The sequence below is a fragment of the Bombus vosnesenskii genome, unplaced genomic scaffold (assembly GCF_011952255.1).
Source record: "Bombus vosnesenskii isolate JDL3184/JDL3185 unplaced genomic scaffold, Bvos_JDL3184-5_v1.1 scf7180000013316, whole genome shotgun sequence".
Classification (NCBI taxonomy): Eukaryota; Metazoa; Arthropoda; class Insecta; order Hymenoptera; family Apidae; genus Bombus; species Bombus vosnesenskii.
In genome coordinates, this window is record NW_022882962.1 from 4,614,608 (window position 1) to 4,630,481 (window position 15,874).

At 39.3% G+C, this 15,874-nt stretch overlaps 1 protein-coding gene across 2 annotated transcripts in view; it reads left to right on the forward strand.

Annotated features, from left to right (window-relative positions):
* The first annotated feature begins 916 nt into the window (after nt 1-916).
* Nucleotides 917-15,874, forward strand: part of LOC117235448 (protein-tyrosine sulfotransferase) — a 181,135-nt gene continuing 166,177 nt past the window's right edge. For both annotated transcript variants that reach the window (XM_033497477.1, XM_033497478.1), the window contains exon 1: nt 917-1,213. The gene's annotated coding sequence lies outside the window, so the exon portion shown is untranslated. The remainder of the gene's footprint in view (nt 1,214-15,874) is intronic.

The window sequence follows — 15,874 nt, forward strand, 5'->3', positions numbered from 1 at the left end:
CGGGTCCAGGCTACTCCTACACGATGGCGTTAGTCAATCAACCCTCGTTTGATTAGAGCGCCTTACTGCGGATAAATTGAACAACATTTGCCGCTGCCTAAGAGCCTCATCTTTTCCACGAGAGTAACTAGACTTGTATACGACCGTAGTTCTGTCTTATACGTGCCTATAGCACAGACAAAGCTTTGCACCTCATTGGTGCCTATACTTTATTTGTAACTTTATGGTAATGTCATATTAGAAGTTAGTTTTAATTCCAATCGCTGGAGGTACCGTAATCTCATTCTGCGCTGTTTCGGTAACGTTGGAAATGACACTAAAATGGTAAATGGACTCTAGTGACCCCGAAACCGTGAACAAAAAGGTACGTTGGGTAATAGGTCTATTTTGCACTTTGTTGGTGCTAATAGATCTATTCTATACCTGATCGGTGACTGTATACTCGTCTATATACAAAGCAGTTTATCTATTATCAACTAGTCATAATTGTAAAGTAAATGTTGTACTTTATCCATTGCAGGTAATAATTAATTAAAGAATTATTTTACATACAGTGATAAATACATATTCATATATATTGTTGTACTCCTATATCATGATTAGGCATCTCGAAAACAGATATCTCTTATTTGAAATATATGGATTTCATTCACAAGAGTGTTTTAGATTTTATCTAAATCCATATATGATATAGTGATTTAATAGTTTCATATACACATATAAACACATAAAAATTTTTGTAGTCCTCTTTTATTAATCGGAAACATTTTTATCTCAGCGCTCATTTTCACTTGCAATTTCGGATCAATGATACAGTCTGGGACTCGAAATACCACCAATATTACTCTTGACTAGCGCGTTCCCGCCCTTCCCCCACCATTTAGTTCAGGCGCGTGCCGCGCAGCGCGATAGCGCTGCTATAGTAGCAGCTGATCTATGGTACGGTGTGGAGCAGTCGTGTTCGTACCGCGTTTCGTAGTGTGTTCGTACCGGTACGGTTATACGACGTTTATGTTCGACTCTCGGTTTCGTCGCAGTGATTATCGTGTACCGTACTCGTGACAAGTGACTGTACCAAATCTGGTATTCCGACCGATTCTTTTGCTGACACATTGCGAAACGGTGAAAGGCAGAAGAGGACGAGCAGGAGAGGACAACGAGACGAAGGACGAGTAAGGAGCATCAGCCACAACGCGTTTACCAGGAAAGATCGGTGAGTTTTAATTCCACTTTGTTTGACATATACGAACATAACTGTGCGCAAAAATACATCGTGGATAGTCGGAAAGATGGCTACAATCGTGACACGTGCTTTGAAATTGCTCTTGAGGACCATCGTACAAGGCGCACACGTGAGACTTGCGTACCCTTTCGAGGTGACTGACACCTGATGCGTCAATGACCATACCACGCGTATGAGTCGCGTGTATCTCGCTTCTCTGTTTCGTGATTTCGATTCCGTTTGAATCTAATAGAACCATATTTACGAATGCTTCCTATGAATACAGTATGACTCTTGTACGAAACAAAAGATATCGGCATGCTTTTCGCGATTACCATGTCGCCAAGCGGACCGGAGATAGGTTATGTCACAGATGCCAGCCAGCATTTTTTTAACCGTGGGATTCACGGGAGTGGTGAGTCTCATAGTCTCACGATAGATAATTCTAATACGTATATACGTGTGTGTGTGCTTGATGCAATGCATCTTAGGTCATCGATGCATTATTCAGTGACGCGTCGTGGTCTTTGTCAAATTTATCCATTATCGAAATTTACTCTGTTTTCATGTTTAACGTCAGTTCAAGGTCACGCACCTACCGAATAGACCAACGTGTACACAGATTATAAACTCGCAGCTTCCGCATTAATCATTCTTTTTATACCGAATAATGCATAATCGTAGCAGAAATCATATATTTCATATTACATATCGTATTTCTTATAAACATAAGTGTCGAAGGAGAAGTTGTAACGATCTTATTTTACTACTGGAGTACTTTTGCACGATAATTTATTAACTAATAATATCGGTGATTTGACAAGTTACAAAATTCTTCTTTATAATTTTACAACCTTATGTCAAGTAAGATAATCAAGAGTTATTCTTACATAATAATTTACCAATTGATAACGTAAGGGAATTTGTTAGCGTTCATAATTTGTAACTTGTTAAATTTAGCTGATATGAGTACAATCGTATAAGACGTAGAATCAACCTAGGAGACGCATGTATCGATTTTTTGTCAGACATTCCATTCTCTGTTCATTCAATAACATCCTTACACTGTTCCGTTAACTCCCAAGTCGATCGTCGCAGGCTGGTACATAATATTTGCTGCTAGAACGCCGATGAAAATAGCCGCTAGATATTTCGCTGCTACGAGTGGCGTTCAGCTGTAGACGAATTATCCTTGTGATGCGATTTCACCGAGGAGAGGGCGTCATTAGCATCCGGTTCGAATGCATTGTGATATTTACCGAATTCACGCTTTGTTCACCTTAACGCGTTACGAAACTGCATTCCGTGAACTTTAGCCCTTGGAAGAGTAGGTCTACGTTTACGTGTATTATTCAATCAGATTGTACACCGGTAATTTCTATATATAGTATATTTATGTTCTACTAATATGTTAAAATCTATTTTCGTTCATACGGATCCGAGGAAACCCGCGAGATTAAACGAATTTTGTTATCACGTAGAGTAAAAATATATATATATATATTTTTTTTTTTCGTTTCGTGGCGAAGGTTAATGTACTATCACTATATCTTTCAAAATTTTCATCTATTTATTCTTTTTATTTTATATCGAGTTGAATGATAAGATTGTTGGTATTTTACCAGTATATATATATATATATATCAAAAAATGTTATAAAAATACAACGTAATGTATTCTTCGCTAAGTTCAATATCTTTTAACAATCTCAATCTTTTTTTTTATTTTAATATCTTTCGATTAACTATTTTTTATAATACGGTGGAACAATGTCGCCTTGTTTTGTATTCTCTGTCGTTGATGTTTAATAATGACACGAGGGGGAGAAGGAGAGTATCGATCAAAATAAACATAAAACTGCTTATGAAAACGAAAAAGTGGAAGAAGGAAAAAGAAACACGTAAAACTATAAAAACGCGTGTACGTGTGTTACACCGAGGAAATCTACAATTATTTCCAACGACGAATTTTGCTGCAGGGCCGCACGCGTGCGCTCGTGCACACGCTTCACCGGCGAAACTTTATGGAAATTTCGGAGCGGTTACGCTCGCCCCCGAGTGCTTCGTTTAAATTTCATTATCTCGAACACCGGCTAAATGACACGTCTCTCGTTCCCAGCGACGACACCAAAACTTACCTCGTCCCCGTTGGAAACGAATTAGGTGATAACAATTGTCGTTCGAGTGTTCGTTATTGCTTGCTATTCGTATCCACAAGGTATAAATAAAGGGTAGAACAAGAGAAAATTACATTTTATTTTTACCTCTTATCTTGTTTATAAGTTTCCGTATATTATTTTCCATTTCGTTATCATATTATTAGATTATTCATCGTTATCGTTTACTAATAGCAACAACTGCAGGATAACAATAGGAAGTGAAATAGGAATACGTGGAAAGATGTAAAATTTCATTTTTACCTCTATTTTACATTGGAATTATATCTCGTTATTTTTCGTTAATTGTATCAACAAGACGTTCTCACGATACATGGACAAACATAACGTTCAATTGCTATCTTTAATTTTTCCACAAATTTTCCATATTTCCTGCTATTTTATTCGACCATTTGTTCATCATTGGCCTGCGTAAAATTTCGTTGATAACGTAGACATTTTTGTTTCTCTTCTTTTTAAATAATTGATTTAATTGGGCCGGCTAGGAAGGTTTCTACGTAAATGGTTATATTGTAAATAATGGTAACGCGAGCGCGCTTTTTGAATCATCAACGCCGTACCCGAATGTGTACAATGGACCGGTTTCCGATATTTGAACGCGATACACCTTCCGCGGTCGACGAGCTTTGTCCATAAATCAGGAAGTGCACGCGAGTACACAGCGCGGATGGTTACACCCTCTCGTAATGCGCTCGTACACGCTTGAAAAATCATAGGCGGCTTTAATGTTTTTCGAGGGGACCGACGTGGTTATCGCAACACCGGTTGCGTAACTTTACATTTTATTGAATGTTCTTCGTTACATGACAAACTGAAAACTGAAAAATGTAGCGAGATGTAACGTGGCAATTCGAGTATTTATATACGAATATTTCTCCATTATATTATCCAAACGTTTACTGAACAAATTCGCTTGAAAATCGAGTTTCTCGTTAAATATAGATACATACACAGTCATTTAACGTGTAATAATATTTGACAAAAGTAATAATTGACAAAGAAACAATCTATGTATTCGAAACTCTGCGTACATTTGCTAATATTATTTGTACCTTAACGTAGCGATAGAACGTTCGTAACACACGGGTATCTGGTTGCTTTATAGCGCTTTGTGTGCTTTGTACATCTACCAAACGAATAAAGTCTACTATAGCGTCCACGTACATCGCTAACGATATTTGAACGTGATGTCGACTGGTATTTGGTAAAATTCCATCGAAATTCGACATAAGTCGTCGACTATGATCGTTACGGATAGTCGTATGTGTGTTTTCCTTTTTTATACTCATTGCTCTTAAAAATCATAGTTCGTTCAGATCTTCTAAGATGTTGCGCGATATACGTAAATAGTGACTTGTTAACGAGCTATTTAATTCTCAAAGATTGTAAGTGCTGTACAAATTACACGTCATAGTATTTTTACAAGTTTCCACTATATAAAACACGTCATTAAGCATCAGGGATATTACGGATAATGCAAGAATGTCGTTTAATACTTACGTCACACTTGTTTACATTCAATCCTAAAGAGATAAAACGCAGAATGTTGATCAGTCTCGCAGTATTCCGTTCGGTCAGGGTTTCTAATGGAAAACCCGTCCAGCACTTTCGCGTCGCAGATTAATCGACTATGAAACGGCGAAACTGGTTCTCGGTTCATCGTGTAATTCCAAGCACGCGTAACACGGCCGCGCGAAACTTGAATCGCGGCCGTAAAAACGCTCTCTTATTAAAGATTGCGATCGACGTTTCGTTTCATTCATCCGGCACACGCACTTCTTGTTATTCGACCGTCGTTTCTAGCTGTCAAATTGTTATGGAGTCACGCGGTAGAAACTTTCCTTTTCTGACTACGGTATCGCGTTATATCCATGGCTTTATATAAATGGCACATCGATATAAAAGGGTATTTGCTCGTCCATATTATTACCAAGTACGTATATTATGCGATTTGTTCAATTTATTAGTACGCCGTAGCGAAAAATATCTCCGTGTTTCCATAGTCGAGCAATTATATTCAACTTGTTGAATCAACCGTAGGTTCATCGTCGACTTAGATTATCCGATTTGAATTTGAAAATGAATATGTGGCGAAACGAGAATGTCAAATATGTCGAAGTACCTGTCACGTAAACTTAAGGGTTGGTTGGTGAAATAAAATAGCTGAGTCGTAACACAACTATTAATTTTGTTTTAATTAAACTTTATTATGAATTCAGCAACCACAACGGAATACACACTGAATTAACATAAATCACAATTCACTCCAACCACGTTATGTGAAACTTAGTTATGATGATACGTTAAGTACGCGACTGTTACAAGGGTAGAGATCGGTAAAGATACGTTGACTATTCTAAGGATACGGAATAAGTGAGTCTTACTGACGATACCGTGTCTGAGGAAGACTAGGGGTGGGTGTGTCTAAGGACACGGGACTATCGGATTTGTTGATGACAATTTTGGTTAAGGAAGCGAGGGCAATAGACACCGTCTCCGATTGGATAATAAGACGGCTGGTAGACCAGGAAGGGTTTTAGCCGCCCTCCTGAGAAAGTTGCTAACGGAACATACCAGATGTGAGGAAAATCAACTTTCCATGTTAACACGTGGTAGACGATAAACGTAAAAGGAAATCCAAGACAAGAGATACTCGCTTGGTCCGAAGGACCTTAACTATGAAAATTCCAAGACCCCTGGTAGGTACTTAAGACTACCGAGGATACGCGTCAAGGATGTGCAGACATCTAGGTGCCATCCTGTCCGCGGTGTGTGGCCTGGTCTCTGATGTGAATTGGCGTTACATACCGATCGCTGTTGTCATAACCGCGTTCGCTTAAAAGATCGCGGTTAAAAGGTAAAAAGCTAGAAAAATGTACCGAATGTCCAGCTGGACAAATTGTAAAGTACAAATTAAATAATAATAACAAACAAGAAAAAGGTAGAAAGCGAAGTAAAGGCGGCGAAGGGGAAGAAAAGGGAAATCGTTTTTGCTTTTGGATAGAACGTTCGTGAAAGAAGTGGCATGAAAACGCGAGGATTAACGGCGCGCGCATTCGCGGGAGAAATTTCTTGCCGTTTACCTTCCCACGAGTGTATTTTTGCGCACGCGAATCAAACGCAAGCTTTTCCCCGCGGGCGACCTCGTTTAATAGTTCCGACGATTCGCTAACGAGGTTAACAACGAGCCGCTTGTTTCGCGTCGGAAATAGAGTTGCCCCATTTGAGCCTAAGTCTTTCCGAACGCACTCGCCAAGTTCCTGTTCGTCGATTCTATCGATCATCGTCTTACAATGATAAAGAAAGCGACTAACAATTCGTATTTGAAAGACGAAATATGAAATCAGGCAAATAGAAAAATTATACAGTGTCTGACGCCTATGTAAAAGGGTTAAGTTTTCGAGAATTTCTTTCGACTATTTTATTTCTACTATAGGATTTATTTATTCAGAAATATTAGAAATTAGGGTTTCCCACGATTACAATCCTAAATGATAAATTTATCGATAGATGGATCTATTCTCAATAAACAGGAAACGATGGTTATTTAACATGAACTAAATACAGTAATGTGCTATAACTAAGACAACTAAATAGATAATTCACAGCTCACAACTAATAGTTTACAACTCGTAACAACTTGGCAACTCGACTCTCGGCTCCTCACAACTCGACTCTCAATTTACGACTGTCTGTTAATTCGTCCTTTTCCCTTAAGCATCCCTTTGTCATTTCTCATAGCCCCGCCACGTATGTGTTCCGTAATAGTCCACGGTTATGGTTACGTAGGCCTTCTTCCGCTTAACTATTCGACTGAAGGACCAAGGACACATTGAGGTTTCCAGAACCTTTTTTGGCCTGTCGACACTTGGGTTTTCTCGCAACATTGTTTATGGTTCACTCGATATTTCTTACGCAATCTGTCCACGATACTAAGCTACTGCGTGAAAATTACCATTCGTTTCGTTCTATTTTATCCTCAACTACGATCTTTTTCCCTTTCGAATAGATCTGTGGCGGCACTCGACGACGCAACTTTCCGCCGGCTTCGCGACACAAAGCGCTATACCATCAAAGCGTAAGGCCGACGTGCCTAATGTATCATCGTTATCCTTACGGTCCTTCCGAATATTCGGAAGAATGCATACGCGGCAATGGTCGTGGACGTCTACAAACGCGTGCGTAGTGGTGATATCGAGGAGCAACAAAAGAAAAGAATCTATCCAAAGATTCATTTGGTTTTGAACAGCGAAATCTGAAGGTGCAGTGTAATAGCGAAGCAAACATAGTCGAAAATCGTGGATCGTTGATTGTTGGCTATTGGTTATTAAATAAACTATATTGTTGAACATCGAGAGTATTTCTTGGGCACTTACCCGCTAAACCACCTCAGATGCAATTACAAATGGATAGAAAATAAGAAAACGAAAACTGCAATTATCCGATCTAGACTCCAAGGATTATTTTAAAACGCATTACGAGAACAAAGATGAGTGGTATCTGTGTCAATCCGATCGCATCGAGATTCTCCAAGCGTCTTTTCACTTGTCTATTATCCAGTCAGCATTGTGCTTGATCGAACGCGATGAAGTTTTAACGCGCTTCGTTCCAACTTATCGGTCGAACTTATTATTCGCGCGGGAACACAGAATAGAATTAAAAAGGGGGCGAAAGCGGATTCAGCCACTCGAACACGGTATTGTTTCAGAAAGATCGGTATAAGCCCGTACTACACGAAGCGAGTGTTTGATTGGGTCCTGGAACGGTTCCGTGTAATCGGGACAGCGATCATTTTAATTGAAATTTCGATAGTCGAATGAACATTCCGGGATTGAAAAGGCAATTAAGATCGAATCGACGATATATCGAGCCGGGTGACGCAGGTTCGTAATCGAACTCGGTTTTGCCACCCCGCGTTCGATCTTTTGGTTGTTCCTGCGAACGATTTGGAAAATTGAACGGTGATATTCGGATCCAGTTCGTTCGATACCGTCGTTAATCACGGAAAATGGTTTTTGCCAGCTTGGTTAACGATCCTCGCCTTTCCATTCATCCGGATAGCATCGAATCGTTGCGTCGATCGAAAACAGAAAACTGTTAAAGAACAATGAGTTGACGCGTGCACACCGTGTGCCTTCTTGTGTAATTGAAGTAACATCGTTAGTGAAACTTTGGTCACAAGCTGCAATTTATTAATATTAATAAATTCCTCTTGCATTAGATTAGCCTCCTTAGTTGAATTATCTTATTTAGCATCTTTCCATTTTTCGAGATACGTCGGAACATCCGAAGCTTACTGTGTCTTGTTTCTCGTACGTGAAGCCGTATCGAGCACAGGTTGTTGAACGAGGAAAAACAAAGGTTACGTAAAGAATATAATGAAACTTCAGTCTTCTTCAGCGTTGAAATAGTACGTAGAATATTTTCGCTAAGAAGAGTATAGCAACAGATTTTGATAATAAAACGAATCAAATTTTCGAAGTAAATTTTACGCGTCAGAAGTTATCTAATTGTTAGTCTGAAGATGTTTTTACATTCGTGGTACGTTTGCGTGAAATAATACGTAAAAATGTATAAAATATCCAACGTGTAATACTCATTACGATATTTACTGGGTAGAACAAATCTCCGTTTACATTCCATCTTTCCACTTGCTTCAATAGAAATATCAAATCGTATGAACACTCGTAATATATTCTATCTGAATTATCCTATTGCGATTAAACTGGAAAATTTGCGAAAGGGAATTCTACAATCTACAACTTGTAACTTAGCGCTTCGTTGATATTATTAGTTGATAAATAATAGTAGCCCGAAATGGTTCCAGGAAGAGGAATCTGTCTTTTCTTTTAATTTACGCCATTTACACAAAACGCGAAAGTGGAGTAAGCAACCGTGTAAGGAATAATGGAACGAACGTTCCGTGCCGGGAATTTCGCGATGTAGAGTAATGAATAGAGTCGTTGTATAATAAATACATAAAGGAAGAGCGCATCAAGCCGTCAGCTAATAAAACGAGTAAACAATAAATTGACTTAATAGCGCGTCATGTAGCGGGAAACTGGAACAGAAGTCTGTCGGACACGTACGAGCCACGTGAACTTTGTCTTCTCTTTCTTACTAACATTTCATTAATATCGTTGTTATTTATTGTCGTCGTTAGTTGAAGATTCCGGTGGAACATTCGTAGAGTCGCGTTTCTTTTCCAGAAGTTAGATAAATACACAAAAAGCGGCACATGTATATAAAATTCATACTTTGTTGGAGTTTTTTAAGAAAATATCAAAGAAGTTTTTCTAAAGGAACTCAAACGATGGGACTTGTAGAATTCTGTATTAAATTATGCTAATGAAATAAAAATTCATTAGAGACTACTCTCAGAAGCGTACAGTCTACAGTCGAAGGTTCAGTTGACCTACAGTTTCTTCGAATTTTTAAAATTCTACCATTCCTATACCAATTTCTTTTTCTAAACTCCTCGTTTAATATCGACCATTACTTATTCTTTTTTCTTTCTAATAAACGAATAAATTGTGTATTTTATAAACGTTCCATGAATAGGAGAACGTTTTTTGACTCGGTCGAATTAATGTACATGCGTGCACCGGTTTTTCCATTAAGTTTACGACGAGAAAGGAACGGAAGTCTTTGGTCGCCGGTTTAAATGCTATACTTTAGAATATTGCGTTTCGCGGCCTATAATACCCTGGCCACACGGTGCATTATTAGCTTTTAAAATGCCCTACACGAAGCAAAAGATATTGAATCGTTACGCTTTGCCAGGAAAATATCTCTAAGCCAGCGGATTTTAGCGAAGAATTTGCAGCAAACATAAAAAAAATTTCCAAGTAGAAACATCCATATTGTTTCGTATTATAAATTTATATATATCTTATCATTATAGTTTAAAAGATTAACTTATTCACGACACGATACTCTATTATACGTAGCTTTGATAATTATCAATTATAAGGAATACGATCATTGCGATTCGATTGTGTAATTTATAATTTTACAATTAAAATATATCGTGTGAAAAATAAACAAGTTACGTTTAAACGGTAGCGTACGTATTTTAATTCGCGAAGATTGTCGAGCAGGTGGTTGGTTTGAGTTTAGAGATAGTAAAGAACAGAGGCTCGTTTAAAAGATGATATTCGCGTTTTCTTGACGTTTCCCATAAACACCGGAAAAACACCTGCCTCTCTGTGGACCCGGGTCGTTTAAATATCTGGTCGTCTCACCTTTCTTCTCGCGTAAATACCGCGTCGCTGTACCGTGGTTCCATAAACAATGTTGACTGCGCGAAACACAGAATCTTATCGCGTAAAAGTACAAGTTTCGTCCGCTTTGTTTGTCGTTCCGCCATGTAAATTTAATATATCTCGTTTAAACGTCTGCGTTTGTTCCATGTACCTTATTACGTGAAATGAAATAATCGTTCAAACTAATTTTGCTTATTTTTTTTTTGAGATAGAAATTACCTGTTATCCTTCCTTTTTTCTAATCAGATCGTTGATTAAATGAATCGTCCTTGTTTCTAGCACGTTTATGGTATAAAGATGTTTAAATTGGATATTTATTGCGATCGTTGCAATATTTCAATGGTTGATCGGTAGAGCATGGTAGTTGGCTCATTGAATTCACGGTGGAAGCCCGCGAGGCGTTCTTTAAGGCGTGGTTCTGATAAATTTCAGCCGCACCAACTTCATCTTTGTCGATAACTTGGAATTTCAGAAGCTCGGCTGCCTGTTGTCGAAAACGATAACGCGAGATGAACTTTCATAGAGCCTCGCTTCCTTCCGGCTACGATTTTTGCTTGTTTTCACGACAATTGAATTGATTTTGTAAATTATTTGTTTATAGAAATCATGGTCGTAGCTTCTTCTCGCGTTAATCGCATATCTCATCTTCTTTTCTTAGAATTTTACATCGATCGCGAACTAATTCGAACGGTATAGTTGAAGCGTCAAACGTTACATTTTTAGATGATGATAAAATCAAAGATTAGAAAAATAGTAAATCCTTTTCGTAAATCAACGAACATATTGCTCGTAAGTGTAAAAATTACATGTTTAATCGTTGCCAAACGTCTGAAATTTTGTACAATACGATGTAATATAATTTCAATAATTTTAATAAATAAAATAACACTTTCTCGTATATTCCTTCGCACAAGCTAACGCATTACTGACACTCGCATGAAACGAACACACGACAGGGTTTGCCCGTTTGCATCGAACCCTAATAATTCTAAACACTCATCATCGCACGTACACAATGTTCAGCACACAGTCTCCTCTACACCAAACATTATCCTCGTTCTCGACTACTCAACAGCTCAAACACGATCCATGGATCGAGCAGTATGACGCTCAAACACAAGACGATGCGACGTAGAGACGTTCCATGCGCGATGGTGAATGATCGCGCGACCTAAGCCAAGCGAGCTTATCCGCATCATTCACCGTGTGAGACACGTGTTTGCGAAGGTTCTTTGTCGTTGCAGGCACATTTGCAGAGCGCGGCCGTCTGAATAATAGCTCAAACAGAGTGCAAGAGGGATTAGGAAGCGGCCACAGGGATAATCCTGGGCGAGGCGTTCGTGCAGCCCGAAACGAACGCGAGTTTCGAAACGGAAAACGGGGTAATTGGATCATGGTCCCTTTTCACGGCAGTCCGACTTTTAACTCGATTTGTTCCCGCGGCCGTTTATTCGTCCACGCGTCACATCGGGACACGGAGCCGCATGGAATTCGAACACGCGAACAGAGACCGCGTGTTTAGGATCTTTGATCTTCGTGTTATAGCGCAGTTGATTTTTCTCGTTTAACACGTGCGTTATTGTATCTCTGGAATCAGCGTATGTTTTAATCTAGATAGGCATTTATTTTCGCCGATAACGTTCGTTTCGATACGTTCGTGTTCGTTGTGATTTTTATTTTTCTATATAGTTTTGTCGGAACCACGTGGCATAGTAGCGAAAGTGTTAAATGCGTGTTTAATGCAGAAAGTATGGAATAGTTGGGTATCTATTTCGCTGTGTTTATGAGTCGAAGCGTTGTAATAGCTAGAATCTAGAGAACGTTGTCAGAGTCAATTATATAGCAAATAAATTAACATACGGTTGCTAATAAGTGTATTAGATATAAGTAGATATATTTGATATGTACAGGTTGAGATTGTCTCTAGTCTAGAACCAGTGTTTATTATCGTTCGTTTATGAATTCTCCTTGAACTCTGTACTTTCTCCTTTAATTCTTCACTTTCTCCCTGAACAAGTCGCTTAAATATGTCAAAACGAGGTTCCTTGTCGATCAAGCAAATTTTCAGTAGCAATTCGAAGTATCCATTCGTCGTAAGTTCTAAACGCGAATATCTTCTGTCATTCAGTTTTTGATATATTACGTGAATTTCTGTTGCAACTAACGGTACCTCAACAGTCAGCATCCACGTCCAAAGTAAACGATTCATGCGCTGAAATTGGATCTACAAACACGAGACCATAATTAGTGTGCGTTTGGGTACCTCTCGCAATGTTCCATATTTTTAAAAACGAAACATATCTACGTGCGATGTTATATTTTCATTAAAACGTTGTACCTCGAGTTTATAAAGTTCAAAGATCCCAAAGATAACTTTCAAACAGAAATTCTAAAAACAAAGACTTATCGAAATGGACACGTTGAAAATTCCAGGATCGCTGCTATTTATTTTCCTCTAAAATTTTCCTGTGTTTCAATCCTGCGACCATAAACCGTTCTGTTCCAGACTGGATACTTAAAAGAACTATAAAGTTCACGTTGGAATCTTTAACTGTTAATTGCTCTATTAAATTATCGACGCGTTCTCTTCGAGACTTCGCTTCGCGCGCTATAGTCTTACATCTTTTAGAGTGGTTCCATAAAATATGGAAGAGAGTCGTTCGGCTAACGTAAAACGTTTACTGGTTCGATACAGAGTCGTGCCGAATGGCACGATCATTCGTGATCGAACGCGACCGTTTCGACGAGAAGTACCACCGCATCGAGCTTCGTGACGCGTAGAAAAGTGCCACTTCTGAACTGCATCCGTGGCCTCCAGGCCGGAAATGGCCTTCTGATTCGAACGTCCAGTCCCGGGACTCGATGTTCTCGTGTAGTTGCTGTCCTCGATTTACTTGCGCGGAATTTTATTGCGCTCCTACGTGGCTTGGACGAGGAACCTCTGATCGTGATTTGAATACTATGTAACCGTGTCGACTTGCTGATTTTTCAGGTTCCAGAGAATATTTGTAGGTTTTTTAAGCTTTTACAATATCGCGATGCAAGTTTGTTAGGACTTTCTTTTCTTCTTTCTTATCGTGATTTCTTTTTCTGCGCGTGACTCTATGTTTGTCAGAAACGGCTGTCTGTTTTTTACTACCGAAGAGAAAAAGAGCGATCGTGTGAGTCGAACGTAACCCGGTTATATCCTGATTTGTATTTTCGCCAGTTCTTTCTAACTCGGTAAGACACGATCTTGCGTTAACGCGACAGTTCACTTTCAATTAGTTCTCATTCATTACGTTACTTAATTCTGTTGTCTCTATCGTAGCTAGTAAAAAGAGACTCCAACGATGTACTTTATATCGTTCCATCCCTGTTTCTCCCTTCTCTTTGATCCTACAACTTTGTAAAGTTTAAAGAACTTAAAGTATTTATTGCATCGTGATAAACTTCCTTTCTCTTAATCATGACGATCTCTTCGGTTAAAGTATAAAAAGAAGGAATCCAGAAAACTTCATTTTAAAGCAATTAAACGTTTCCTCGCAGTCAACAATTTCTTTCTATCGACTTGAAGAAAAGAAAAAAAGGAAAAGAAGGAAATCGAATCGAGTAGAATTCAGTTTAAACACACCTACCCCGAGAAATCGAAACTCCAACGCAGGTTCGATTTCCGTGTAGCAGACGTGCCTGGTCGTTGCACGTCCCAGAGACAGGTAGTTTCAGCCTTTAGTCTGGCTAAAATCGCGAAATTGTCCCGAATATCCCTAAATTCCGCACGAATCGTCTCGTAGCCATTCAGACGAAACGATTCGCCGTACCTGGTGTGCTGGAGCGCGGGAGGGAAAGGGACACCGAAACTGGAAATTTCCCAAAGTACACGGCGACAAAGTGGCCGTAACTGTGCGCGCCAGCTAGTTCAGAAACACACGTCGCGCGATACAAACATGGAGCGTTCGCAACACACGCACGAACGCCAGGGCGAAAGAACGGCTTCTGGTTCGCACGGTGCTACACCACTTTTACCTCTTCCACCTCTCTCCTCTACTTCCGTTCGCCACCTCGTCGGTTCTCTCTCCACTCGCAGCTTCCCTATTCGCGAGCCAGGCGCCAGTTTCCAACGACGATGTTTCGCTTTTACGTTTCTCCCCTCTAACAACGACGAGTTGCACTTTCCCTCTCGCCTCGCGTTCCCCGCCCTTCCTTCTGCCTATTCCCGTGTACTCTTCGACGAACGTTTTGCCTTCGTTTCGCCAACTCCTCCGATCTCTTTTCTCTTGCCTCCGCATCCTCCTCTTTTTCGTGCCACGAGAAATCCCTCGGGGGATGATTTTGATTCTAAAGAGAGAGAAACAGAGGGAGAGAGATGGAAATAGCATTTGGAAGCGCACAAAGTTGAACTTTGTTGGGATTTTTGTTTTTTTAATTGGTTAATCTCTTAATGAAATCATAATCTCTTTGTGAAAATGTACAAGCCTGAGCGAAACAGTCAATCAACCGTCACTTTGTACTAATAAACGATTGTTGAGAATTATGGATCGTAATCGCCGAAATAAATACGTAGGAACATTTACATTACACGTAGAGATGATAATAAAATAATTTTGTATTTATTTAATATACGATTTACAAGATGTTCGTAGATACCCGTTACACGTGTTTCAGCGCTCTTCTAGTCTCGTCGTTTCTTCCACCGTATGGAACAGTGACATTCTGTCGTTCTACGAGACGCTGCGCACGCGCATACTCACACTCATATATGTGTATCACTGCTACACGCTTGATCCGGTGTAACACACAAAATTACATATATTAGGTTGTCCGAAAAGTTTCTTTCGTTTTATGAGGAAATAATAGACGCACAACGTTTTTTTGTTTTATATTATTTCGTCGAATTACGTACGATCCATTTTGTTCTGTTGAGATAAACACCGTGACATTTCACACACTTGGTTTCACGTTTGTACGAAGGTGCACTGTTGTAAAAAAACACGTTTGCGAAAGAAAGACACTTTCCGGACAACCTAATATTTCAATAACGATCACGTTTTTTCGTATTTACAAAAACATTCGCTTTTTCTACTATCTTGCGTTTTTTTACACTCGATGACTTTTCTCCTCGCGTCGCTGCCATTTAAATCAAAGGCTGTGCGTAATGGGGTTGGGTGGGATCGTATTTCGACGATACATCGGCGTATTCGAATAGGCTTTTTAGTCGTAAATCTTTGTATC